The 27895-nt window shown below is 44.0% G+C and overlaps 1 pseudogene; it reads left to right on the top strand.

Moving 5' to 3' along the window:
• Positions 1–23256, top strand: part of LOC109886754 (disintegrin and metalloproteinase domain-containing protein 9-like) — a 45248-nt pseudogene extending 21992 nt beyond the window's left edge.
• The last annotated feature ends 4639 nt before the right edge of the window (positions 23257–27895 follow it).

Raw genomic sequence — 27895 nt, 5'->3', positions numbered from 1 at the left:
ATCTGGGTTTGGTGCCAGGAGAACGCTACCTGCCCCAATGCATAGTGCCAACTGTAAAGTTTGGTGGAGGAGGAATAATGGTCTGTTTTTCATGGTTCGGACCCCTTAGTTCCAGTGAAGGGAAATCTTAATGCTACACCATACAATGACACTCTAGACGATTCTGTACTTCCAACTTTGGGGCAACAGTTTGGGGAAAGCCCTTTCCTGTTTCAGCATGACAATGCCCCCATGCACAAAGCGAGGTCCATACAGAAATGGTTTATCGAGATCTGTGTGGAAGAACTTGACTGGCCTGCACAGAGCCCTGACCTCAACCCCATCCATCACCTTTGGGATGAATTAGAACGAATCAAGCCGACTGTGAGCCAGGCCTAATCATCCAAAATCAGTGCCTGACCTCACTAATGCTCTTGTGGCTGAATGGAAGCAAGTACATACAATGTTCCAACATCTAATGGAAAGGCTGGGGAGGCTGTTATAGCAGCAAAGGGGGACCAACTCCATATTAATGCCCATAGTTTTGGAATGAGATGTTTGACGAGCAGGTGTCCACATACTTTTGTCCATATTGATAAGTGTATGTCTCATAGAAACGGAGTCATTGATTGTGACTGATTTGATTGATTCCATCGGTATTCATGTACAGCGTCGTCTGTCTTCCCCTCTCCAGTGGATCCACCCTCTTCAGTGACTGTAGTGCCTCTGACTTTGAGCGCCTGGTCCTGCGTGGAGGAGGGGTGTGTCTGTTGAACCAGCCCTCCCAGTCCAACATCGTCTCTGTGGCTAAATGTGGCAACGGCATGTTAGAGGAAGGAGAGGACTGTGACTGTGGAACACCCCAGGTACTGTCTGACTCACCTGTCTGTCCTTACCTGTCTTCCTGTCTGTCCTTACCTGTCTTCCTGTCTGTCCTGTTGACATGGTGCCTCACCCATGATACTAGTGGGACAAAGTTACCTATTGAATGGCTTTCTGTTATGCTTGATTCGTTGAATCACTCACACATTGAATGGCTTTCTATTATGTTTGATTCGTTGATTCATTCACACATTGAATGGCTTTCTGTTATGTTTGATTCATTGATTCATTCACACATTGAATGGCTTTCTATTATGTTTGATTCGTTGATTCATTCACACATTGAATGGCTTTCTGTTATGTTTGATTCATTGATTCATTCACACATTGAATGGCTTTCTATTATGTTTGATTCGTTGATTCATTCACACATTGAATGGCTTTCTATTATGCTTGACTCGTTGATTCACTCACACGTTGAATCGCTTTCTATTATGCTTGATTCGTTGATTCACTCACACATTGAATGGCTTTCTATTATGCTTGACTCGTTGATTCACTCACACGTTGAATGGCTTTCTATTATAATTGATTCGTTGATTCACTCACACATTGAATGGCTTTCTATTATGCTTGATTCGTTGATTCATTCACTAATTGAATGGCTTTCTATTATGCTTGATTCGTTGATTCATTCACCCATTGATTGATGATTTAGAATTGATTCAGAATGGTTTTTCTAATATATATAACATTTCTAATGTTACTTTGTGTTAATGGGAGCTTGACTGAGTATTTTGGATTCATTAAGGATCCCTATTAGTTCCTGCCAAGGCAGCAGCTACTCTTCCTGGGGTTTATTATGGATCCCTATTAGTTCCTGCCAAGGCAGCAGCTACTCTTCCTGGGGTTTATTATGGATCCCTATTAGTTCCTGCCAAGGCAGCAGCTACTCTTCCTGGGGTTTATTATGGATCCCTATTAGTTCCTGCCAAGGCAGCAGCTACTCTTCCTGGGGTTTATTATGGATCATCATTAGTTCCTGCCAAGGCAGCAGCTACTCTTCCTGGGGTTTATTATGGATCATCATTAGTTCCTGCCAAGGCAGCAGCTACTCTTCCTGGGGTTTATTATGGATCCCTATTAGTTCCTGCCAAGGCAGCAGCTACTCTTCCTGGGGTTTATTATGGATCCCCATTAGTTCCTGCCAAGGCAGCAGCTACTCTTCCTGGGGGTTTATTATGGATCCCCATTAGTTCCTGCCAAGGCAGCAGCTACTCTTCCTGGGGGTTTATTATGGATCCCTATTAGTTCCTGCCAAGACAGCAGCTACTCTTCCTGGGGTTTATTATGGATCCCCATTAGTTCCTGCCAAGGCAGCAGCTACTCTTCCTGGGGTTTATTATGGATCCCTATTAGTTCCTGCCAAGGCAGCAGCTACTCTTCCTGGGGGTTTATTATGGATCCCTATTAGTTCCTGCCAAGGCAGCAGCTACTCTTCCTGGGGGTTTATTATGGATCCCTATTAGTTCCTGCCAAGACAGCAGCTACTCTTCCTGGGGTTTATTATGGATCCTCATTAGTTCCTGCCAAGGCAGCAGCTACTCTTCCTGGGGTTTATTATGGATCCCCATTAGTTCCTGCCAAGGCAGCAGCTACTCTTCCTGGGGTTTATTATGGATCCCCATTAGTTCCTGCCAAGGCAGCAGCTACTCTTCCTGGGGTTTATTATGGATCCCCATTAGTTCCTGTCAAGGCAGCAGCTACTCTTCCTGGGGTTTATTATGGATCCCCATTAGTTCCTGCCAAGGCAGCAGCTACTCTTCCTGGGGTTTATTATGGATCCTCATTAGTTCCTGCCAAGGCAGCAGCTACTCTTCCTGGGGTTTATTATGGATCCCCATTAGTTCCTGCCAAGGCAGCAGCTACTCTTCCTGGGGTTTATTAAGGATCCCCATTAGTTCCTGCCAAGGCAGCAGCTACTCTTCCTGGCGTTTATTATGGATCCCCATTAGTTCCTGCCAAGGCAGCAGCTACTCTTCCTGGGGTTTATTATGGATCCCTATTAGTTCCTGCCAAGGCAGCAGCTACTCTTCCTGGGGTTTATTATGGATCCCCATTAGTTCCTGCCAAGGCAGCAGCTACTCTTCCTGGGGTTTATTATGGATCCTCATTAGTTCCTGCCAAGGCAGCAGCTACTCTTCCTGGGGTTTATAATGGATCCCCATTAGTTCCTGCCAAGGCAGCAGCTACTCTTCCTGGGGTTTATAATGGATCCCCATTAGTTCCTGCCAAGGCAGCAGCTACTCTTCCTGGGGTTTATAATGGATCCCCATTAGTTCCTGCCAAGGCAGCAGCTACTCTTCCTGGGGTTTATAATGGATCCCCATTAGTTCCTGCCAAGGCAGCAGCTACTCTTCCTGGTGTTTATTATGGATCCCCATTAGTTCCTGCCAAGGCAGCAGCTACTCTTCCTGGTGTTTATTATGGATCCCCATTAGTTCCTGCCAAGGCAGCAGCTACTCTTCCTGGGGTTTATAATGGATCCCCATTAGTTCCTGCCAAGGCAGCAGCTACTCTTCCTGGTGTTTATTATGGATCCCCATTAGTTCCTGCCAAGGCAGCAGCTACTCTTCCTGGTGTTTATTATGGATCCCCATTAGTTCCTGCCAAGGCAGCAGCTACTCTTCCTGGGGTTTATAATGGATCCCCATTAGTTCCTGCCAAGGCAGCAGCTACTCTTCCTGGGGTTTATTATGGATCCCCATTAGTTCCTGCCAAGGCAGCAGCTACTCTTCCTGGGGTTTATTATGGATCCTCATTAGTTCCTGCCAAGGCAGCAGCTACTCTTCCTGGGGTTTATTATGGATCCTCATTAGTTCCTGCCAAGGCAGCAGCTACTCTTCCTGGGGTTTATTATGGATCCCCATTAGTTCCTGCCAAGGCAGCAGCTACTCTTCCTGGGGTTTATAATGGATCCCCATTAGTTCCTGCCAAGGCAGCAGCTACTCTTCCTGGGGTTTATTATGGATCCCCATTAGTTCCTGCCAAGGCAGCAGCTACTGTACCTGAGGTCCAACAACATTAAGGCAGTTAAATATAATTAAACATTTATATTTCAACAGATTTCACAACACATGATGTGTGTTCTCTAAGGCCACTACTTTACAGTTCAAAGTGTGTGTTCTCTAAGGCCACTACTTTACAGTTCAAAGTGTGTGTTCTCTAAGGCCACTACTTTACAGTTCAAAGTGTGTGTTCTCGAAGGCCACTACTTTACAGTTCAAAGTTTGTGTTCTCCCAGTCCAACTGTTTCATAAGGTTTATTTGTTTAAAAACAAATCTGATTCTCCTGCTGCATCAGTTACCTGATGTGGAATAGAGTTCCATGTAGTAATGTCTCTATGTAGGACTGTGGAATAGAGGTCCATGTAGTCATGGCTCTATGTAGTTCTGTGGAATAGCGTTCCATGTAGTCATGGCTCTATGTAGTACTGTGGAATAGAGTTCCATGTAGTCATGTCTCTATGTAGTACTGTGGAATAGAGTTCCATGTAGTCATGGCTCTATGTAGTACTGTGGAATAGAGTTCCATGTAGTCATGGCTCTATGTAGTACTGTGGAATAGAGTTCCATGTAGTACTGTGGAATAGAGTTCCATGTAGTACTGTGGAATAGAGTTCCATGTAGTCATGGCTCTATGTGGTACTGTGGAATAGAGTTCCATGTAGTCATGGCTCTATGTAGTACTGTGGAATAGAGTTCCATGTAGTCATGTCTCTATGTAGTACTGTGGAATAGAGTTTCATGTAGTACTGTGGAATAGAGTTCCATGTAGTCATGGCTCTATGTAGTACTGTGGAATAGAGTTCCATGTAGTCAGGGCTCTATGTAGTACTGTGGAACAGAGTTCCATGTAGTCATGGTTCTATGTAGTACTGTGGAATAGAGTTTCATGTAGTCATGGCTCTATGTCGTACTGTGCACCTCCCAAAGTCTGTCCTGGACTTGGGGACTGTGAAGAGACCTCTGGTGGCATGTCTTGTGGGGTATGACTGGGTGTCTGAGCTGTGTGCTAGTAGTTTAAACAGACCTCTGGTGGCATGTCTTGTGGGGTATGACTGGGTGTCTGAGCCAAGTGTGCTAGTAGTTTAAACAGACCTCTGGTGGCATGTCTTGTGGGGTATGACTGGGTGTCTGAGCCGTGTGCTAGTAGTTTAAACAGACCTCTAGTGGCATGTCTTGTGGGGTATGACTGGGTGTCTGAGCCATGTGCTAGTAGTTTAAACAGACCTCTGGTGGCATGTCTTGTGGGGTATGACTGGGTGTCTGAGCCGTGTGCTAGTAGTTTAAACAGACCTCTGGTGGCATGTCTTGTGGGGTATGACTGGGTGTCTGAGCTGTGTGCTAGTAGTTTAAACAGACCTCTGGTGGCATGTCTTGTGGGGTATGACTGGGTGTCTGAGCCGTGTGCTAGTAGTTTAAACAGACCTCTGGTGGCATGTCTTGTGGGGTATGACTGGGTGTCTGAGCCGTGTGCTAGTAGTTTAAACAGACCTCTAGTGGCATGTCTTGTGGGGTATGACTGGGTGTCTGAGCCATGTGCTAGTAGTTTAAACAGACCTCTGGTGGCATGTCTTGTGGGGTATGACTGGGTGTCTGAGCCGTGTGCTAGTAGTTTAAACAGACCTCTGGTGGCATGTCTTGTGGGGTATGACTGGGTGTCTGAGCTGTGTGCTAGTAGTTTAAACAGACCTCTGGTGGCATGTCTTGTGGGGTATGACTGGGTGTCTGAGCCGTGTGCTAGTAGTTTAAACAGACCTCTGGTGGCATGTCTTGTGGGGTATGACTGGGTGTCTGAGCCGTGTGTTAGTAGTTTAAACAGACCTCTGGTGGCATGTCTTGTGGGGTATGTTGGGTGTCTGAGCTGTGTGCTAGTAGTTTAAACAGACCTCTGGTGGCATGTCTTGTGGGGTATGACTGGGTGTCTGAGCCGTGTGCTAGTAGTTTAAACAGACCTCTGGTGGCATGTCTTGTGGGGTATGTTGGGTGTCTGAGCTGTGTGCTAGTAGTTTAAACAGACCTCTGGTGGCATGTCTTGTGGGGTATGTTGGGTGTCTGAGCTGTGTGCTAGTAGTTTAAACAGACCTCTGGTGGCATGTCTTGTGGGGTATGTTGGGTGTCTGAGCTGTGTGCTAGTAGTTTAAACAGACCTCTGGTGGCATGTCTTGTGGGGTATGACTGGGTGTCTGAGCCGTGTGCTAGTAGTTTAAACAGACATGTCAATGCTTCTTACAAATACAAGTAGTGATGAAGTCAATCTCTCCTCTACATTGAGCCAGGGCATATGATTAATATTAGCTCTCTTTGTACATCCAAGGGCCAGCCGTGCAGCCCTGTTCTGAGCCTATTGTAATTTCCCAGGTACAGGCCTGTGGGCCACTTTCCTGTAAGGCTTAGATTGAAGATATGGAAAATAGGAGTGGCAATATCGTTCAATATTATCCTCAGTCATTTTCCATCAAAAATGTCAGACCCAGGTAGCTTGTCATGGTTGATAGACAACACTTTTTAAAGAATTCACAATTACAAAGCATGTATTTTATAATTTTGTCAGTTATCCATGGATGTGTAGGTTCAGAATTTAGTTTTTGACATGCCTAAGTTTACTAATCTTGCCGATGTTGCAGGAATGTACCAATAAATGCTGTGACGCGGCCACCTGTAAGTTGACCTGGGGATCGGCCTGCGCTCAGGGAGCCTGCTGCAAGGACTGCAAGGTTAGTCCAGCTGCTGTCGGTCTTCAAAACCGTGTGGATTAGGGCGCTCCCCAAACCGGACAGAAAATCAATGATTTTCAATTAAAGCAGTTTGTTAGTGGGGGAGGGCCTAGGATTGTGTTGAGCTATTTCGTCAGAGGTTTCAACTTGGGAGGTGTCAACTTTTGATTTTAAATATGAAAACCGATTTTGAAAATGAATGTTTCTCCGGCCTAATTTCTCTCCAATTTTTCAGATCAGCGTGTCAGGGACACCGTGCAGGGGATCTGTCAACTCATGTGACCTCCCAGAATACTGCAACGGCTCCACCTCCTTCTGTCCATCTGACTTCTATATCATGGATGGGCTTCTCTGTGAGAACGACGCGGCGTACTGTTATGAGGGCCGCTGCCAGACCTACGACTACCAATGCAAACATCTTTTTGAAACAGGTACAAAATAAACATATTTATATATTTGATTTTATTTTTATATATTTTTTATTTTATATATTTTATTTTAATTTTATATATTTTATTTTAATTTTATATATTAAATTTTTATTTTATTTATTTTATTTTATATATTTAATTTAAATTTTATACATTTTATTTTTATTTCATATATTTATTTTAATTTTATATATTTTATTTTCATTTTATATATTTTATATTCTATATTATATTTTATATTTAATTAAATTTTAATTTTATATATTAATTTTTAATTTTATATATTTTATTTTAATTTGATATATTATATTTTATTTATTTAGATTTTATAAATTATATATTTGAATCAAGAAAGTAACTGTGACCTTGTGACCAGACAGTTAATATTTTCCTTCTTTTATTTCTTAAGTCTGAAATATTTTTGATTTATTTTTCTTCCCAGGTGCAAGCAAAGCAGCAGACATCTGCTTTCAGACGGCTAATCTAAAGGGGGATGCGTTTGGGAACTGTGGAATGACGTCGTCAGGGATCTATGTAAAATGTAGTTTGGCGTAAGTGATCTGAATTTGTCATCGGCATTCATAATTAATGAAAAAGTAAGATGAGAAATGTTTCTTTACAGTTAAGTTCTAGAACACCTACTCATTCCAGGGTTTTTCTTCATTTTTAATATTGTCTACATTGTAGAATAATAGTGAAGACATCAAAACTATGGAATAACACATATGGAATCATGTAGTAACCAAAAAAAGTGTTGGTAGGTTGAGGGAATGTCAAGGCAAAGGGTGGCTCTTAACACATGATGGAAATTTTGACATTCTCATTCTCCCCCCGGGGCGGAGTGTAGAGCCCGGCCCCCCCGGGGCGGAGTGTAGAGCCCGGCCCCCCGGGGCGGAGTGTAGAGCCCGGCCCCCCCGGGGCGGAGTGTAGAGCCCGGCCCCCCCGGGGCGGAGTGTAGAGCCCGGCCCCCCCGGGGCGGAGTGTAGAGCCCGGCCCCCCCGGGGCGGAGTGTAGAGCCCGGCCCCCCCGGGGCGGAGTGTAGAGCCCGGCCCCCCCGGGGCGGAGTGTAGAGCCCGGCCCCCCCGGGGCGGAGTGTAGAGCCCGGCCCCCCCGGAGCGGAGTGTAGAGCCCGGCCCCCCCGGAGCGGAGTGTAGAGCCCGGCCCCCCCGGGGCGGAGTGTAGAGCCCGGCCCCCCGGGGCAGAGTGTAGAGCCCGGCCCCCTGGGGCGGAGTGTGGAGCCACTACTGACTCCCTCCCTGTCTCCACTGTGTTACTACTGACTCCCTCCCTGTCTCCACTGTGTTACTACTGACTCCCTCCCTGTCTCCACTGTGTTACTACTGACTCCCTCCCTGTCTCCACTGTGTTACTACTGACTCCCTCCCTGTCTCCACTGTGTTACTACTGACTCCCTCCCTGTCTCCACTGTGTTACTACTGACTCCCTCCCTGTCTCCACTGTGTTACTACTGACTCCTTCCCTGTCTCCACTGTGTTACTACTGACTCCCTCCCTGTCTCCACTGTGTTACTACTGACTCCCTCCCTGTCTCCACTGTGTTACTACTGACTCCCTCCCTGTCTCCACTGTGTTACTACTGACTCCCTCCCTGTCTCCACTGTGTTACTACTGACTCCCTCCCTGTCTCCACTGTGTTACTACTGACTCCCTCCCTGTCTCCACTGTGTTACTACTGACTCCCTCCCTGTCTCCACTGTGTTCCTACTGACTCCCTCCCTGTCTCCACTGTGTTCCTACTGACTCCCTCCCTGTCTCCACTGTGTTACTACTGACTCCCTCCCTGTCTCCACTGTGTTACTACTGACTCCCTCCCTGTCTCCACTGTGTTCCTACTGACTCCCTCCCTGTCTCCACTGTGTTCCTGCAGTAATGCCATGTGTGGGAAGGTACAGTGCACTAACGTAAACACCAACAACCCTCCTCCTGGAGGCTCGGTCAGTAACCAGATCATCGATGGTTCTTCGTGTGTCAACGCAGACTTTAACCTGGGCTCTGATGTTCTGGACCCAGCCTATGTCAACCAGGGCAGCCCCTGCACCAAGGGGAAGGTATGATGAGCATTTTTGGTTTCAGTGTCTTCAACTTTGTCCCTTTCTGTCTTTCTAAGATGATGTCACTTCCTCCACAGGGCGGGTGGTGTGTGTGTTGAGCCATTTCTTCCACAGGGCGGGTGGTGTGTGCTGAGCCATTCCTTCCACAGAGCGAATGGTGTGTGCTGAGCCATTCCTTCCACAGTGTGGGTGGTGTGTACTGAGCCATTCCTTCCACAGAGCGAGTGGTGTGTGCTGAGCCATTCCTTCCACAGTGTGGGTGGTGTGTGCTGAGCCATTCCTTCCACAGAGCGAGTGGTGTGTGCTGAGCCATTCCTTCCACAGTGTGGGTGGTGTGTACTGAGGCGGCAGGACAACCATAATGCTTTGTAGTCATTGCTATGGGAGGTTTGTTTGAATCCAGAGATAATATCCAGGACTCCTCTCTTTTTCTTCCAGGCCTGCCTTGACTTCCAGTGTGTGAATGCCTCAGCTCTACTGTCTGTGGACCTCCACTGTGACGCCAACAACACATGTAACAGCCGGGGGGTAAGAGAAGGTCTCACCCACAGGTGGCAGGGTAGCCTAGTGGTTAGAGTGTAGAGGCGGCAGGGTAGCCTAGTGGTTAGAGTGTAGAGGCGGCAGGGTAGCCTAGTGGTTAGAGTGTAGAGGCGGCAGGGTAGCCTAGTGGTTAGAGTGTAGAGGCGGCAGGGTAGCCTAGTGGTTAGAGTGTAGAGGCGGCAGGGTAGCCTAGTGGTTAGAGTGTAGAGGCGGCAGGGTAGCCTAGTGGTTAGAGTGTAGAGGCGGCAGGGTAGCCTAGTGGTTAGAGTGTAGAGGCGGCAGGGTAGCCTAGTGGTTAGAGTGTAGAGGCGGCAGGGTAGCCTAGTGGTTAGAGTGTAGAGGCGGCAGGGTAGCCTAGTGGTTAGAGTGTAGAGGCGGCAGGGTAGCCTAGTGGTTAGAGTGTAGAGGCGGCAGGGTAGCCTAGTGGTTAGAGTGTAGAGGCGGCAGGGTAGCCTAGTGGTTAGAGTGTAGAGGCGGCAGGGTAGCCTAGTGGTTAGAGTGTAGAGGCGGCAGGGTAGCCTAGTGGTTAGAGTGTAGAGGCGGCAGGGTAGCCTAGTGGTTAGAGTGTAGAGGCGGCAGGGTAGCCTAGTGGTTAGAGTGTAGAGGCGGCAGGGTAGCCTAGTGGTTAAACTAGGAAACTGAAGGTTGCAAGTTCAAACCCCCGAGCTGACAAGGTACAAATCTGTCGTTCTGCCCCCTGAACAGGCAGTTACTGTTCTTAGGCCGTCATTGAAAATAAGAATGTGTTCTTAACTGACTTGCCTAGTTAAATAAAGGTTAAATAAAAAAATTGGACCAAAGAGGATCTCTGTTCTCATTGAAAAACGTTTCAAATAAGGTCAAATAAATAAAATCACATGATACAGGCCATCTGATTGGCTCTTCTGGGGAGAGATCTCACCCTCTAGAAGGGGTTGGGTACATCACGTGATACAGGCCATCTGATTGGCTCTTCTGGGGAGAGATCTCACCCTCTAGAAGGGGTTGGGTACATCACGTTTTACAGGCCATCTGATTAGCTCTTCTGGGGAGAGATCTCACCCTCTAGAAGGGGTTGGGTACATCACGTGATACAGGCCATCTGATTGGCTCTTCTGGGGAGAGATCTCACCCTCTAGAAGGGGTTGGGTACATCACGTGATACAGGCCACCTGATTGGCTCTTCTGGGGAGAGATCTCACCCTCTAGAAGGGGGTTGGATACATTACGCGATACAGGCCACCTGATTGACTCTTCTGGGGAGAGATCTCACCCTCTAGAAGTGGTTGGGTACATCACGTTTTACAGGCCATCTGATTGGCTCTTCTGGGGAGAGATCTCACCCTCTAGAAGGGGTTGGGTACATCACGTGATACAGGCCATCTGATTGGCTCTTCTGGGGAGAGATCTCACCCTCTAGAAGGGGTTGGGTACATTACGTGATACAGGCCATCTGATTGGCTCTTCTGGGGAGGGATCTCACCCTCTAGAAGGGGGTTGGATACATTACGCGATACAGGCCATCTGATTGGCTCTTCTGGGGAGTCAAGACCAGTGTCTATTGTATTGGTTGGTTGATTAGTTCATCTCCCCCAGGTGTGTAACAACCAGGGCCACTGCCACTGTAATGACGGCTGGGGACCTCCTAACTGTGCCAAGTCAGGGAGAGGGGGCAGTGTGGACAGCGGGCCTGCACAGATAGGTAAATCTTCACTGCACACCTTTCCTGTCTCTACCTGCCTGCCATTATAGACAGGTAGTGTTCACTGCACACCTTTCCTGTCTCTACCTGCCTGTCATTATAGACAGGTAATCTTCACTGCACACCTTTCCTCCCTCTACCTGCCTGTCATTATAGACAGGTACTGTTCACTGCACACCTTTCCTGTCTCTACCTGCCTGTCATTATAGACGGGTACTGTTCACTGCACACCTTTCCTGTCTCTACCTGCCTTTCATTATAGACAGGTACTGTTCACTGCACACCTTTCCTGTCTCTACCTGCCTGTCATTATAGACAGGTACTGTTCACTGCACACCTTTCCTGTCTCTACCTGCCTTTCATTATAGACAGGTACTGTTCACTGCACACCTTTCCTGTCTCTACCTGCCTGTCATTATAGACAGGTACTGTTCACTGCACACCTTTCCTGTCTACCTGCCTGTCATTATAGACGGGTACTGTTCACTGCACACCTTTCCTCCCTCTACCTGCCTGTCATTATAGACAGGTACTGTTCACTGCTCACTTATTCCCTGAGGGACGGCATGCTGACCTTCACTAATAACTATCACTCTGCTGCTCCCAGATTATTCCATGAGGGACGGCCTGCTGACCTTCACTAATAACTATCACTCTGCTGCTCCCAGATTATTCCCTGAGGAACGGCCTGCTGATCTTCATGAATAACTATCACTCTGCTGCTCCCAGATTATTCCCTGAGGGACGGCCTGCTGACCTTCACTAATAACTATCACTCTGCTTCTCCCAGATTATTCCCTGAGGGATGGCCTGCTGACCTTCACTAATAACTATCACTCTGCTGCTCCCAGATTATTCCCTGAGGGACGGCCTGCTGATCTTCTTCCTGCTGGTGGTTCCCATCCTGGTCCTGCTGGTGTTAGTGCTGCTCTATGTGTTCAGAAGGGATACCCTGGAAAGATGCCTCAAAGGACCACGCTCCAGGCGCTCTAGGTAAACACTGTCTATCACCACGCTCCAGACGCTCTAGGTAAACACTGTCTATCACCACGCTCCAGGCGCTCTAGGTAAACACTGTCTATCACCACGCTCTAGGTAAACCCTGTCTATCACCACGCTCCAGACGCTCTAGGTAAACACTGTCTATCACCACGCTCCAGACGCTCTAGGTAAACACTGTCTATCACCACGCTCCAGACGCTCTAGGTAAACACTGTCTATCACCACGCTCTAGGTAAACACTGTCTATCACCACGCTCCAGACGCTCTAGGTAAACCCTGTCTATCACCACGCTCTAGGTAAACCCTGTCTATCACCACGCTCTAGATAAACACTGTCTATCACCACGCTCTAGGTAAACACTGTCTATCACCACGCTCTAGGTAAACACTGTCTATCACCACGCTCCAGACGCTCTAGGTAAACACTGTCTATCACCACGCTCCAGACGCTCTAGGTAAACACTGTCTATCACCACGCTCCAGACGCTCTAGGTAAACACTGTCTATCACCACGCTCCAGACGCTCTAGGTAAACCCTGTCTATCACCACGCTCTAGGTAAACACTGTCTATCACCACGCTCCAGACGCTCTAGGTAAACACTGTCTATCACCACGCTCCAGACGCTCTAGGTAAACCCTGTCTATCACCACGCTCCAGACGCACTAGGTAAACACTGTCTATCACCACGCTCCAGACGCTCTAGGTAAACACTGTCTATCACCACGCTCTAGGTAAACACTGTCTATCACCACGCTCTAGGTAAACACTGTCTATCACCACGCTCCAGACGCTCTAGGTAAACAGTGTCTATCACCACGCTCCAGACCCTCTAGGTAAACACTGTCTATCACCACGCTCTAGGTAAACACTGTCTATCACCACGCTCCAGGTAAACACTGTCTATCACCACGCTCCAGGTAAACACTGTCTATCACCATGCTCCAGGTAAACACTGTCTATCACCACGCTCTAGGTAAACCCTGTCTATCACCACGCTCCAGACGCTCTAGGTAAACACTGTCTATCACCACGCTCCAGACGCTCTAGGTAAACACTGTCTATCACCACGCTCTAGGTAAACACTGTCTATCACCACGCTCTAGGTAAACACTGTCTATCACCACGCTCCAGACGCTCTAGGTAAACACTGTCTATCACCACGCTCTAGGTAAACACTGTCTATCACCACGCTCTAGGTAAACACTGTCTATCACCACGCTCTAGGTAAACACTGTCTATCACCACGCTCTAGGTAAACACTGTCTATCACCACGCTCTAGGTAAACACTGTCTATCACCACGCTCTAGGTAAACACTGTCTATCACCACGCTCTAGGTAAACACTGTCTATCACCACGCTCTAGGTAAACACTGTCTATCACCACGCTCTAGGTAAACACTGTCTATCACCACGCTCTAGGTAAACACTGTCTATCACCACGCTCTAGGTAAACATTGTCTATCACCACGCTCCAGGCGCTCTAGGTAAACACTGTCTATCACCACGCTCTAGGTAAACACTGTCTATCACCACGCTCTAGGTAAACACTGTCTATCACCACGCTCTAGGTAAACACTGTCTATCACCACGCTCTAGGTAAACACTGTCTATCACCACTCTCTAGGTAAACACTGTCTATCACCACGCTCCAGACCTTCTAGGTAAACACTGTCTATCACCACGCTCTAGGTAAACATTGTCTATCACCACGCTCCAGACGCTCTAGGTAAACACTGTCTATCACCACGCTCTAGGTAAACACTGTCTATTACCACGCTCTAGGTAAACACTGTCTATCACCACGCTCTAGGTAAACACTGTCTATCACCACGCTCTAGGTAAACACTGTCTATCACCACGCTCTAGGTAAACACTGTCTATCACCACGCTCTAGGTAAACACTGTCTATCACCACGCTCTAGGTAAACACTGTCTATCACCACGCTCTAGGTAAACACTGTCTATCACCACGCTCTAGGTAAACACTGTCTATCACCACGCTCCAGGTAAACACTGTCTATCACCACCCTCCAGACGCTCTAGGTAAACACTGTCTATCACCACGCTCTAGGTAAACACTGTCTATCACCACGCTCCAGACGCTCTAGGTAAACACTGTCTATCACCACGCTCTAGGTAAACACTGTCTATCACCACACTCCAGACGCTCTAGGTAAACACTGTCTATCACCACACTCCAGACGCTCTAGGTAAACACTGTCTATCACCACGCTCCAGACGCTCTAGGTAAACACTGTCTATCACCACGCTCCAGGTAAACACTGTCTATCACCACCCTCCAGACGCTCTAGGTAAACACTGTCTATCACCACGCTCTAGGTAAACACTGTCTATCACCACGCTCCAGACGCTCTAGGTAAACACTGTCTATCACCACGCTCTAGGTAAACACTGTCTATCACCACGCTCCAGACGCTCTAGGTAAACACTGTCTATCACCACGCTCCAGACGCTCTAGGTAAACACTGTCTATCACCACGCTCCAGACGCTCTAGGTAAACACTGTCTATCACCACGCTCCAGACGCTCTAGGTAAACACTGTCTATCACCACGCTCTAGGTAAACACTGTCTATCACCGCACTCCAGACGCTCTAGGTAAACACTGTCTATCACCACGCTCCAGGTAAACCCAGTCGTGGATATAAACAGTCTATCACCACGGTTTCATCCACAGTTTGTGAGTAAAGTCATAATTTTTTATTTTTTATTATCATGACAGCTGTGATGGAAACAAAACGTGGAAACATTGAAGTTGACATTTTTATTCGTTACACGAATACTTGAGCGAAGAAGTACATTTTGTTGTGCTCTGTCATCACGTACTGGTTTCTATCAGCAAAAAGTATATTATAGATATATATATATCTAGAAACACCACCGGTGGGGAAAATGCATATTTTTGTAATGCGGATTCTAGAGTATTCCTCTGAAATTCTATCGCTAATTGGATGGACACCTAGCTATGGAAACTTACAGTTGAAGTTGGAAGTTTACATACACTTTAGGCCAAATTACATTTGAACTCAGTTTTTCACAATTCTTGACATTTAATCAGAGTAAAAATTCCCTGTTTTAGGTCAGTTAGGATCCCCACTTTCATTTAAGAATGTGAAATGTCAGAATAATAGGAGAGAGAAGGATTTATTTCAGCTTGTATTTCTTTCATCACATTCCCAGTGAGTCAGAAGTTTACATACACTCAATTAGTATTTGGTAGCATTGCCTTTTAAATTGTTTAACTTCGGTCAAATGTTTCGGGTAGCCTTCCACAAGCTTTCCACAATAAGTTGGGTGAATTTTGTCCCATTCCTCCTGACAGAGCTGGTGTAACTGAGTCAGGTTTGTAGGCCTCCTTGCTCAAACACGCTTTCAGTTCTGCCCACAAATGTTCTATAGGATTGAGGTCAGGGCTTTGTGATGGCCACTCCAATACAGTGACTCTGTTGTCCTTAAGCCGTTTTGTGACAACTTTGGAAGTATGTTTGGGGTCATTGTCCATTTGGAAGACCCATTTGCGACAAAGCTTTAACTTCCTGACTGATGTCTTGAAATGTTGCTTCAATATATTTACATAATTTCCCTCCCTCATGAAGCCGTCTATTTTGTGAAGTGCACCAGTCCCTCCTGCAGCAAAGCACCCCCACAACATGATGCTGCCACCCCCGTGCTTCACAGTTGGGATAGTGTTCTTCGGCTTGCAAGCCTCCCCCTTTTTCCTCCAAACATAACGATGGTCATTACGGCCAAACAGTTCTATTTTTGTTTCATCAGCCCAGATGACATTTCTCCAAAAAGTATGATCTTTGTCCCCATGTGCAGTTGCAAACCGCAGTCTGGCTTTATGGCGGTTTTGGAGCAGTGGCTTCTTCCTTGCTGAGCGGCCTTTCAGGTTATGTTGATATAGGACTCATCAGAAGCTTCTGAAGCCGTGACATCATTTTCTGGAATTTCCCAAGCTGTTTCCCAAACTAAGAAATTAGTGGAGTGGTTGATAAATGAGTTTTAATGACTCCAACCCAAGTGTATGTAAACTTCCAACTTCAACTGTAGTTTATGGACACCTAGATTATGAACCAACAAAATGTCAATAAAGAGTCTTGTCTCTGTAAATTGGGTTCATCTCATCACAAAACTGTCCAAACCTAGATGGTGGCACTTCTCTGATTAGTTTAACAGGTTGTGTGACATAGAATTTGTATGAGATTAAACGCATATAGTATGTATATATATACATATAGTATGTCAAACTGGGTGACTTTCTCTGGGTCACAGCTGTTGTATTTCACATGATGATTTCTAATGTACGCAGGTCAGGAAACACAGCGAATGGCAATGCCCCGAAACAACCAACTACACAACCTCCAGCAACACAGGCCCAACCCCCTCAGGTAAACTGTTTCCCCAGCAACACAGGCCCCACCCCCTCGGGTCAAACTGTTCCCCCAGCAACACAGGCCCCACCCCCTCGGGTCAAACTGTTCCCCCAGCAACACAGGCCCCACCCCCTCGGGTCAAACTGTTCCACTACATGTACAGTGGGATCTAATATTGACACCCTTGATAAAAATTAGTCTATCTCTGGACTTGAAATCCATTGAAAACCTGTGGTTTGAATTGAGGAGGGTAGTATACAAGAGCAGACAGAGGATATCAAGGATCTGTATGGAGGCCTGGTTTAAGATCCCTCCTAATGCATTGTTGGCTAAGGGCTTGTCAGTCAGCATTTCACTGTGAGGTCAACTACACCTGTTGTATTCGACATTTCACTGTAAGGTCTACTACACCTGTTGTATTCAGCATTTCACTGTGAGGTCTACTACACCTGTTGTATTCAGCATTTCACTGTGAGGTCAACTACACCTGTTGTATTCGACATTTCACTGTAAGGTCTACTACACCTGTTGTATTCAGCATTTCACTGTAAGGTCAACTACACCTGTTGTATTCAGCATTTCACTGTAAGGTCAACTACACCTGTTGTATTCAGCATTTCACTGTAAGGTCAACTACACCTGTTGTATTCAGCATTTCACTGTAAGGTCAACTACACCTGTTGTATTCAGCATTTCACTGTAAGGTCAACTACACCTGTTGTATTCAGCATTTCACTGTAAGGTCAACTACACCTGTTGTATTCAGCATTTCACTGTAAGGTCTACTACACCTGTTGTATTCAGCATTTCACTGTAAGGTCAACTACACCTGTTGTATTCAGCATTTCACTGTAAGGTCAACTACACCTGTTGTATTCAGCATTTCACTGTAAGGTCTACTACACCTGTTGTATTCAGCATTTCACTGTAAGGTCAACTACACCTGTTGTATTCAGCATTTCACTGTAAGGTCAACTACACCTGTTGTATTCAGCATTTCACTGTAAGGTCTACTACACCTGTTGTATTCAGCATTTCACTGTAAGGTCTACTACACCTGTTGTATTCAGCATTTCACTGTAAGGTCTACTACACCTGTTGTATTCAGCATTTCACTGTAAGGTCTACTACACCTGTTGTATTCAGCATTTCACTGTAAGGTCAACTACACCTGTTGTATTCAGCATTTCACTGTAAGGTCTACTACACCTGTTGTATTCAGCATTTCACTGTAAGGTCTACTACACCTGTTGTATTCAGCATTTCACTGTAAGGTCAACTACACCTGTTGTATTCAGCATTTCACTGTAAGGTCTACTACACCTGTTGTATTCAGCATTTCACTGTAAGGTCTACTACACCTGTTGTATTCAGCATTTCACTGTAAGGTCAACTACACCTGTTGTATTCAGCATTTCACTGTAAGGTCAACTACACCTGTTGTATTCAGCATTTCACTGTGAGGTCTACTACACCTGTTGTATTCAGCATTTCACTGTAAGGTCAACTACACCTGTTGTATTCAGCATTTCACTGTGAGGTCTACTACACCTGTTGTATTCAGCATTTCACTGTGAGGTCTACTACACCTGTTGTATTCAGCATTTCACTGTAAGGTCAACTACACCTGCTGTATTCAGCATTTCACTGTGAGGTCTACTACACCTGTTGTATTCAGCATTTCACTGTAAGGTCAACTACACCTGTTGTATTCAGCATTTCACTGTAAGGTCAACTACACCTGTTGTATTCAGCATTTCACTGTGAGGTCTACTACACCTGTTGTATTCAGCATTTCACTGTAAGGTCAACTACACCTGTTGTATTCAGCATTTCACTGTAAGGTCTACTACACCTGTTGTATTCAGCATTTCACTGTAAGGTCTACTACACCTGTTGTATTCAGCATTTCACTGTAAGGTCAACTACACCTGTTGTATTCAGCATTTCACTGTAAGGTCAACTACACCTGTTGTATTCAGCATTTCACTGTGAGGTCTACTACACCTGTTGTATTCAGCATTTCACTGTGAGGTCTACTACACCTGTTGTATTCAGCATTTCACTGTAAGGTCAACTACACCTGCTGTATTCAGCATTTCACTGTGAGGTCTACTACACCTGTTGTATTCAGCATTTCACTGTAAGGTCAACTACACCTGTTGTATTCAGCATTTCACTGTAAGGTCTACTACACCTGTTGTATTCAGCATTTCACTGTAAGGTCTACTACACCTGTTGTATTCAGCATTTCACTGTAAGGTCTACTACACCTGTTGTATTCAGCATTTCACTGTAAGGTCAACTACACCTGTTGTATTCAGCATTTCACTGTAAGGTCAACTACACCTGTTGTATTCAGCATTTCACTGTGAGGTCTACTACACCTGTTGTATTCAGCATTTCACTGTGAGGTCTACTACACCTGTTGTATTCAGCATTTCACTGTAAGGTCAACTACACCTGTTGTATTCAGCATTTCACTGTGAGGTCTACTACACCTGTTGTATTCAGCATTTCACTGTAAGGTCAACTACACCTGTTGTATTCAGCATTTCACTGTAAGGTCTACTACACCTGTTGTATTCAGCATTTCACTGTAAGGTCTACTACACCTGTTGTATTCAGCATTTCACTGTAAGGTCAACTACACCTGTTGTATTCAGCATTTCACTGTAAGGTCAACTACACCTGTTGTATTCAGCATTTCACTGTGAGGTCAACTACACCTGTTGTATTCAGCATTTCACTGTGAGGTCTACTACACCTGTTGTATTCAGCATTTCACTGTAAGGTCAACTACACCTGTTGTATTCAGCATTTCACTGTGAGGTCTACTACACCTGTTGTATTCAGCATTTCACTGTAAGGTCAACTACACCTGTTGTATTCAGCATTTCACTGTGAGGTCTACTACACCTGTTGTATTCAGCATTTCACTGTAAGGTCAACTACACCTGTTGTATTCAGCATTTCACTGTAAGGTCTACTACACCTGTTGTATTCAGCATTTCACTGTAAGGTCTACTACACCTGTTGTATTCAGCATTTCACTGTAAGGTCAACTACACCTGTTGTATTCAGCATTTCACTGTAAGGTCAACTACACCTGTTGTATTCAGCATTTCACTGTGAGGTCTACTACACCTGTTGTATTCAGCATTTCACTGTGAGGTCTACTACACCTGTTGTATTCAGCATTTCACTGTAAGGTCAACTACACCTGTTGTATTCAGCATTTCACTGTGAGGTCTACTACACCTGTTGTATTCAGCATTTCACTGTAAGGTCAACTACACCTGTTGTATTCAGCATTTCACTGTAAGGTCTACTACACCTGTTGTATTCAGCATTTCAACGTAAGGTCTACTACACCTGTTGTATTCAGCATTTCACTGTAAGGTCAACTACACCTGTTGTATTCAGCATTTCACTGTAAGGTCAACTACACCTGTTGTATTCAGCATTTCACTGTAAGGTCAACTACACCTGTTGTATTCAGCATTTCACTGTGAGGTCTACTACACCTGTTGTATTCAGCATTTCACTGTAAGGTCAACTACACCTGTTGTATTCAGCATTTCACTGTAAGGTCAACTACACCTGTTGTATTCAGCATTTCACTGTAAGGTCTACTACACCTGTTGTATTCAGCATTTCACTGTAAGGTCTACTACACCTGTTGTATTCAGCATTTCACTGTAAGGTCTACTACACCTGTTGTGTTCAGCATTTGACTGTAAGGTCTACTACACCTGTTGTATTCAGCATTTCATGTGACAAATATGTGTTCTCCAACTCATAAAACATTCTAGAAAAATGCGTACAATATAGCTCAATATTTTAATGATTTATTTTATAGAGATTTTTTGCTCCTTTTTGTTAAGGGGAAGGGGGTAAATCATTTCAGACCCTGCTATGTCTTTATTGAGGGGGTAAATCATTTCAGACCCTGCTATGTCTTTATTGAGGGGGTAAATCATTTCAGACCCTGCTATGTCTTTATTGAGGGGGTAAATCATTTCAGACCCTGCTATGTCTTTATTGAGGGGGTAAATCATTTCAGACCCTGCTATGTCTTTATTGAGGGGGTAAATCATTTCAGACCCTGCTATGTCTTTATTGAGGGGGTAAATCATTTCAGACCCTGCTATGTCTTTATTGAGGGGGTAAATCATTTCAGACCCTGCTATGTCTTTATTGAGGGGGTAAATCATTTCAGACCCTGCTATGTCTTTATTGAGGGGGTAAATCATTTCAGACCCTGCTATGTCTTTATTGAGGGGGTAAATCATTTCAGACCCTGCTATGTCTTTATTGAGGGGGTAAATCATTTCAGACCCTGCTATGTCTTTATTGAGGGGGTAAATCATTTCAGACCCTGCTATGTCTTTATTGAGGGGGTAAATCATTTCAGACCCTGCTATGTCTTTATTGAGGGGGTAAATCATTTCAGACCCTGCTATGTCTTTATTGAGGGGGTAAATCATTTCAGACCCTGCTATGTCTTTATTGAGGGGGTAAATCATTTCAGACCCTGCTATGTCTTTATTGAGGGGGTAAATCATTTCAGACCCTGCTATGTCTTTATTGAGGGGGGTAAATCATTTCAGACCCTGCTATGTCTTTATTGAGGGGGTAAATCATTTCAGACCCTGCTATGTCTTTATTGAGGGGGTAAATCATTTCAGACCCTGCTATGTCTTTATTGAGGGGGTAAATCATTTCAGAACCCACTATGTCTTTATTGAGGGGGTAAATCATTTCAGAACCCACTATGTCTTTATTGAGGGGGTAAATCATTTCAGACCCTGCTATGTCTTTATTGAGGGGGTAAATCATTTCAGACCCTGCTATGTCTTTATTGAGGGGGTAAATCATTTCAGAACCCGCTATGTCTTTATTGAGGGGGTAAATCATTTCAGACCCTGCTATGTCTTTATTGAGGGGGTAAATCATTTCAGACCCTGCTATGTCTTTATTGAGGGGGTAAATCATTTCAGACCCTGCTATGTCTTTATTGAGGGGGTAAATCATTTCAGACCCTGCTATGTCTTTATTGAGGGGGTAAATCATTTCAGACCCTGCTATGTCTTTATTGAGGGGGTAAATCATTTCAGACCCTGCTATGTCTTTATTGAGGGGGTAAATCATTTCAGACCCTGCTATGTCTTTATTGAGGGGGTAAATCATTTCAGACCCTGCTATGTCTTTATTGAGGGGGTAAATCATTTCAGACCCTGCTATGTCTTTATTGAGGGGGTAAATCATTTCAGACCCTGCTATGTCTTTATTGAGGGGGTAAATCATTTCAGACCCTGCTATGTCTTTATTGAGGGGGTAAATCATTTCAGACCCTGCTATGTCTTTATTGAGGGGGTAAATCATTTCAGAACCCACTATGTCTTTATTGAGGGGGTAATCATTTCAGACCCTGCTATGTCTTAAATGGGACAGGATCCAGAACTGAGCAGGTTTTCCATCAACTGCCATCATGGTCAAAGTTTGCAGGGAAATCATATTTTTGAAGGGATTAAACCTAAAACCTCAAACATGTCTGGTTGGACCTCTAGCCTGGTCATGGGAGTGGGCTATACAACACAAACAGACCTAGCCTGGTCATGGGAGTGGGCTATACAACACAAACAGATCTAGCCTGGTCATGGGAATGGGCTATACAACACAAACAGACCTAGCCTGGTCATCGGAGTGGGCTATACAACACAAACAGACCTAGCCTGGTCATGGGAATGGGCTATACAACACAAACAGACCTAGCCTGGTCATGGGAATGGGCTATACAACACAAACAGATATAGCCTGGTCATGGGATTGGGCTATACAACACAAACAGATATAGCCTGGTCATGGGATTGGGCTATACAACACAAACAGATCTAGGACCTTTTCCAGTATGTGACTTATTAACCAGTTTACGTGTGGTAGTAATTCTGCTCTCTTCATCTGTTTCCAGCCAATGCCTACATATCCACCATCCTCTACCTCAGGACCCAGGTATTAATGCTTTATCGTAGCATATTAGTTGTATGTTTTATTTGTTAATGTTGATTTTAGTTTTAATATGCCACTTAGGTATGGAGAAAACAACAATTGGAACCAACCTCCTGCCTCCCAGCCACCTCTCCCCCAGCAAGGCCCAGGTGTTCCCAAACCCATCCCTCCTAAGCATTAACCCTGACAGGAACACCCCTTCGAACATAATGGGGGGGCTCTTCCCTTATTCGTTATTGTAAATTTCATATTTTGTATTTTACTCACATTTTGTATGTTTGTTTGTGGATATCTAAAAATAATAATAATAATTTTAAAAAACATTTTATTGCAGGAACATGATTTGGTGACAGAGACTTTTTAAGATATTGCCTTTTACATAATTACTATGCAAATGAAGGTAACATATTTTGTAATAAAAATATACATATTGTTGATATTGTTCCGTTCCAGAAAGGCTCCATTTATTTTTATGAGCAGGTTTACAAGATTTAAAACATATATTTTAATGCTACTCATAATAAACATGTAATATAATATTTCCTGCCTTATTGTCCATTGTTTTATTAGGCCAATCTTACAGTAGAATATTACCAGAGTTACTAAACCCAGAGGCGCAACATCGCGACATTTCTAGTAACGCTTATTGTCCATTGTTTTATTAGGCCAATCTTACAGTAGAATATTACCAGAGTTACTAAACCCAGAGGCGCAACATCGCGACATTTCTAGTAACGCTTATTGTCCATTGTTTTATTAGGCCAATCTTACAGTAGAATATTACCAGAGTTACTAAACCCAGAGGCGCAACATCGCGACATTTCTAGTAACGCTTATTGTCCATTGTTTTATTAGGCCAATCTTACAGTAGAATATTACCAGAGTTACTAAACCCAGAGGCGCAACATCGCGACATTTCTAGTAACGCTTATTGTCCATTGTTTTATTAGGCCAATCTTACAGTAGAATATTACCAGAGTTACTAAACCCAGAGGCGCAACATCGCGACATTTCTAGTAACGCTTATTGTCCATTGTTTTATTAGGCCAATCTTACAGGAGAATATTACCAGAGTTACTAAACCCAGAGGCGCAACATCGCGACATTTCTAGTAACGCTTATTGTCCATTGTTTTATTAGGCCAATCTTACAGTAGAATATTACCAGAGTTACTAAACCCAGAGGCGCAACATCGCGACATTTCTAGTAACGCTTATTGTCCATTGTTTTATTAGGCCAATCTTACAGTAGAATATTACCAGAGTTTCTAAACCCAGAGGCGCAACATCGCGACATTTCTAGTAACGCTTATTGTCTATTGTTTTATTAGGCCAATCTTACAGTAGAATATTACCAGAGTTACTAAACCCAGAGGCGCAACATCGCGACATTTCTAGTAACGCTTATTGTCCATTGTTTTATTAGGCCAATCTTACAGTAGAATATTACCAGAGTTACTAAACCCAGAGGCGCAACATCGCGACATTTCTAGTAACGCTTATTGTCCATTGTTTTATTAGGCCAATCTTACAGTAGAATATTACCAGAGTTACTAAACCCAGAGGCGCAACATCGCGACATTTCTAGTAACGCTTATTGTCCATTGTTTTATTAGGCCAATCTTACAGTAGAATATTACCAGAGTTTCTAAACCCAGAGGCGCAACATCGCGACATTTCTAGTAACGCTTATTGTCCATTGTTTTATTAGGCCAATCTTACAGTAGAATATTACCAGAGTTACTAAACCCAGAGGCGCAACATCGCGACATTTCTAGTAACGCTTATTGTCCATTGTTTTATTAGGCCAATCTTACAGGAGAATATTACCAGAGTTACTAAACCCAGAGGCGCAACATCGCGACATTTCTAGTAACGCTTATTGTCCATTGTTTTATTAGGCCAATCTTACAGTAGAATATTACCAGAGTTACTAAACCCAGAGGCGCAACATCGCGACATTTCTAGTAACGCTTATTGTCCATTGTTTTATTAGGCCAATCTTACAGTAGAATATTACCAGAGTTACTAAACCCAGAGGCGCAACATCGCGACATTTCTAGTAACGCTTATTGTCCATTGTTTTATTAGGCCAATCTTACAGTAGAATATTACCAGAGTTACTAAACCCAGAGGCGCAACATCGCGACATTTCTAGTAACGCTTATTGTCCATTGTTTTATTAGGCCAATCTTACAGGAGAATATTACCAGAGTTACTAAACCCAGAGGCGCAACATCGCGACATTTCTAGTAACGCTTATTGTCCATTGTTTTATTAGGCCAATCTTACAGTAGAATATTACCAGAGTTACTAAACCCAGAGGCGCAACATCGCGACATTTCTAGTAACGCTTATTGTCCATTGTTTTATTAGGCCAATCTTACAGTAGAATATTACCAGAGTTTCTAAACCCAGAGGCGCAACATCGCGACATTTCTAGTAACGCTTATTGTCTATTGTTTTATTAGGCCAATCTTACAGTAGAATATTACCAGAGTTACTAAACCCAGAGGCGCAACATCGCGACATTTCTAGTAACGCTTATTGTCCATTGTTTTATTAGGCCAATCTTACAGTAGAATATTACCAGAGTTACTAAACCCAGAGGCGCAACATCGCGACATTTCTAGTAACGCTTATTGTCCATTGTTTTATTAGGCCAATCTTACAGTAGAATATTACCAGAGTTACTAAACCCAGAGGCGCAACATCGCGACATTTCTAGTAACGCTTATTGTCCATTGTTTTATTAGGCCAATCTTACAGTAGAATATTACCAGAGTTTCTAAACCCAGAGGCGCAACATCGCGACATTTCTAGTAACGCTTATTGTCCATTGTTTTATTAGGCCAATCTTACAGTAGAATATTACCAGAGTTACTAAACCCAGAGGCGCAACATCGCGACATTTCTAGTAACGCTTATTGTCCATTGTTTTATTAGGCCAATCTTACAGTAGAATATTACCAGAGTTACTAAACCCAGAGGCGCAACATCGCGACATTTCTAGTAACGCTTATTGTCCATTGTTTTATTAGGCCAATCTTACAGTAGAATATTACCAGAGTTACTAAACCCAGAGGCGCAACATCGCGACATTTCTAGTAACGCTTATTGTCCATTGTTTTATTAGGCCAATCTTACAGGAGAATATTACCAGAGTTACTAAACCCAGAGGCGCAACATCGCGACATTTCTAGTAACGCTTATTGTCCATTGTTTTATTAGGCCAATCTTACAGTAGAATATTACCAGAGTTACTAAACCCAGAGGCGCAACATCGCGACATTTCTAGTAACGCTTATTGTCCATTGTTTTATTAGGCCAATCTTACAGTAGAATATTACCAGAGTTACTAAACCCAGAGGCGCAACATCGCGACATTTCTAGTAACGCTTATTGTCCATTGTTTTATTAGGCCAATCTTACAGTAGAATATTACCAGAGTTACTAAACCCAGAGGCGCAACATCGCGACATTTCTAGTAACGCTTATTGTCCATTGTTTTATTAGGCCAATCTTACAGTAGAATATTACCAGAGTTACTAAACCCAGAGGCGCAACATCGCGACATTTCTAGTAACGCTTATTGTCCATTGTTTTATTAGGCCAATCTTACAGTAGAATATTACCAGAGTTACTAAACCCAGAGGCGCAACATCGCGACATTTCTAGTAACGCTTATTGTCCATTGTTTTATTAGGCCAATCTTACAGTAGAATATTACCAGAGTTACTAAACCCAGAGGCGCAACATCGCGACATTTCTAGTAACGCTTATTGTCCATTGTTTTATTAGGCCAATCTTACAGTAGAATATTACCAGAGTTACTAAACCCAGAGGCGCAACATCGCGACATTTCTAGTAACGCTTATTGTCCATTGTTTTATTAGGCCAATCTTACAGTAGAATATTACCAGAGTTTCTAAACCCAGAGGCGCAACATCGCGACATTTCTAGTAACGCTTATTGTCCATTGTTTTATTAGGCCAATCTTACAGTAGAATATTACCAGAGTTTCTAAACCCAGAGGCGCAACATCGCGACATTTCTAGTAACGCTTATTGTCCATTGTTTTATTAGGCCAATCTTACAGTAGAATATTACCAGAGTTTCTAAACCCAGAGGCGCAACATCGCGACATTTCTAGTAACGCTTATTGTCCATTGTTTTATTAGGCCAATCTTACAGTAGAATATTACCAGAGTTTCTAAACCCAGAGGCGCAACATCGCGACATTTCTAGTAACGCTTATTGTCCATTGTTTTATTAGGCCAATCTTACAGTAGAATATTACCAGAGTTACTAAACCCAGAGGCGCAACATCGCGACATTTCTAGTAACGCTTATTGTCCATTGTTTTATTAGGCCAATCTTACAGTAGAATATTACCAGAGTTACTAAACCCAGAGGCGCAACATCGCGACATTTCTAGTAACGCTTATTGTCCATTGTTTTATTAGGCCAATCTTACAGTAGAATATTACCAGAGTTACTAAACCCAGAGGCGCAACATCGCGACATTTCTAGTAACGCTTATTGTCCATTGTTTTATTAGGCCAATCTTACAGTAGAATATTACCAGAGTTACTAAACCCAGAGGCGCAACATCGCGACATTTCTAGTAACGCTTATTGTCCATTGTTTTATTAGGCCAATCTTACAGTAGAATATTACCAGAGTTTCTAAACCCAGAGGCGCAACATCGCGACATTTCTAGTAACGCTTATTGTCCATTGTTTTATTAGGCCAATCTTACAGTAGAATATTACCAGAGTTTCTAAACCCAGAGGCGCAACATCGCGACATTTCTAGTAACGCTTATTGTCCATTGTTTTATTAGGCCAATCTTACAGTAGAATATTACCAGAGTTACTAAACCCAGAGGCGCAACATCGCGACATTTCTAGTAACGCTTATTGTCCATTGTTTTATTAGGCCAATCTTACAGTAGAATATTACCAGAGTTACTAAACCCAGAGGCGCAACATCGCGACATTTCTAGTAACGCTTATTGTCCATTGTTTTATTAGGCCAATCTTACAGTAGAATATTACCAGAGTTACTAAACCCAGAGGCGCAACATCGCGACATTTCTAGTAACGCTTATTGTCCATTGTTTTATTAGGCCAATCTTACAGTAGAATATTACCAGAGTTACTAAACCCAGAGGCGC

Source organism: Oncorhynchus kisutch, unplaced genomic scaffold, assembly GCF_002021735.2.
Source record: "Oncorhynchus kisutch isolate 150728-3 unplaced genomic scaffold, Okis_V2 scaffold3749, whole genome shotgun sequence".
Lineage (NCBI taxonomy): Eukaryota > Metazoa > Chordata > Actinopteri > Salmoniformes > Salmonidae > Oncorhynchus > Oncorhynchus kisutch.
The sequence above is the reverse complement of the archived record's forward strand: the minus strand, read 5'-3'. Positions and strand labels throughout refer to the sequence as shown.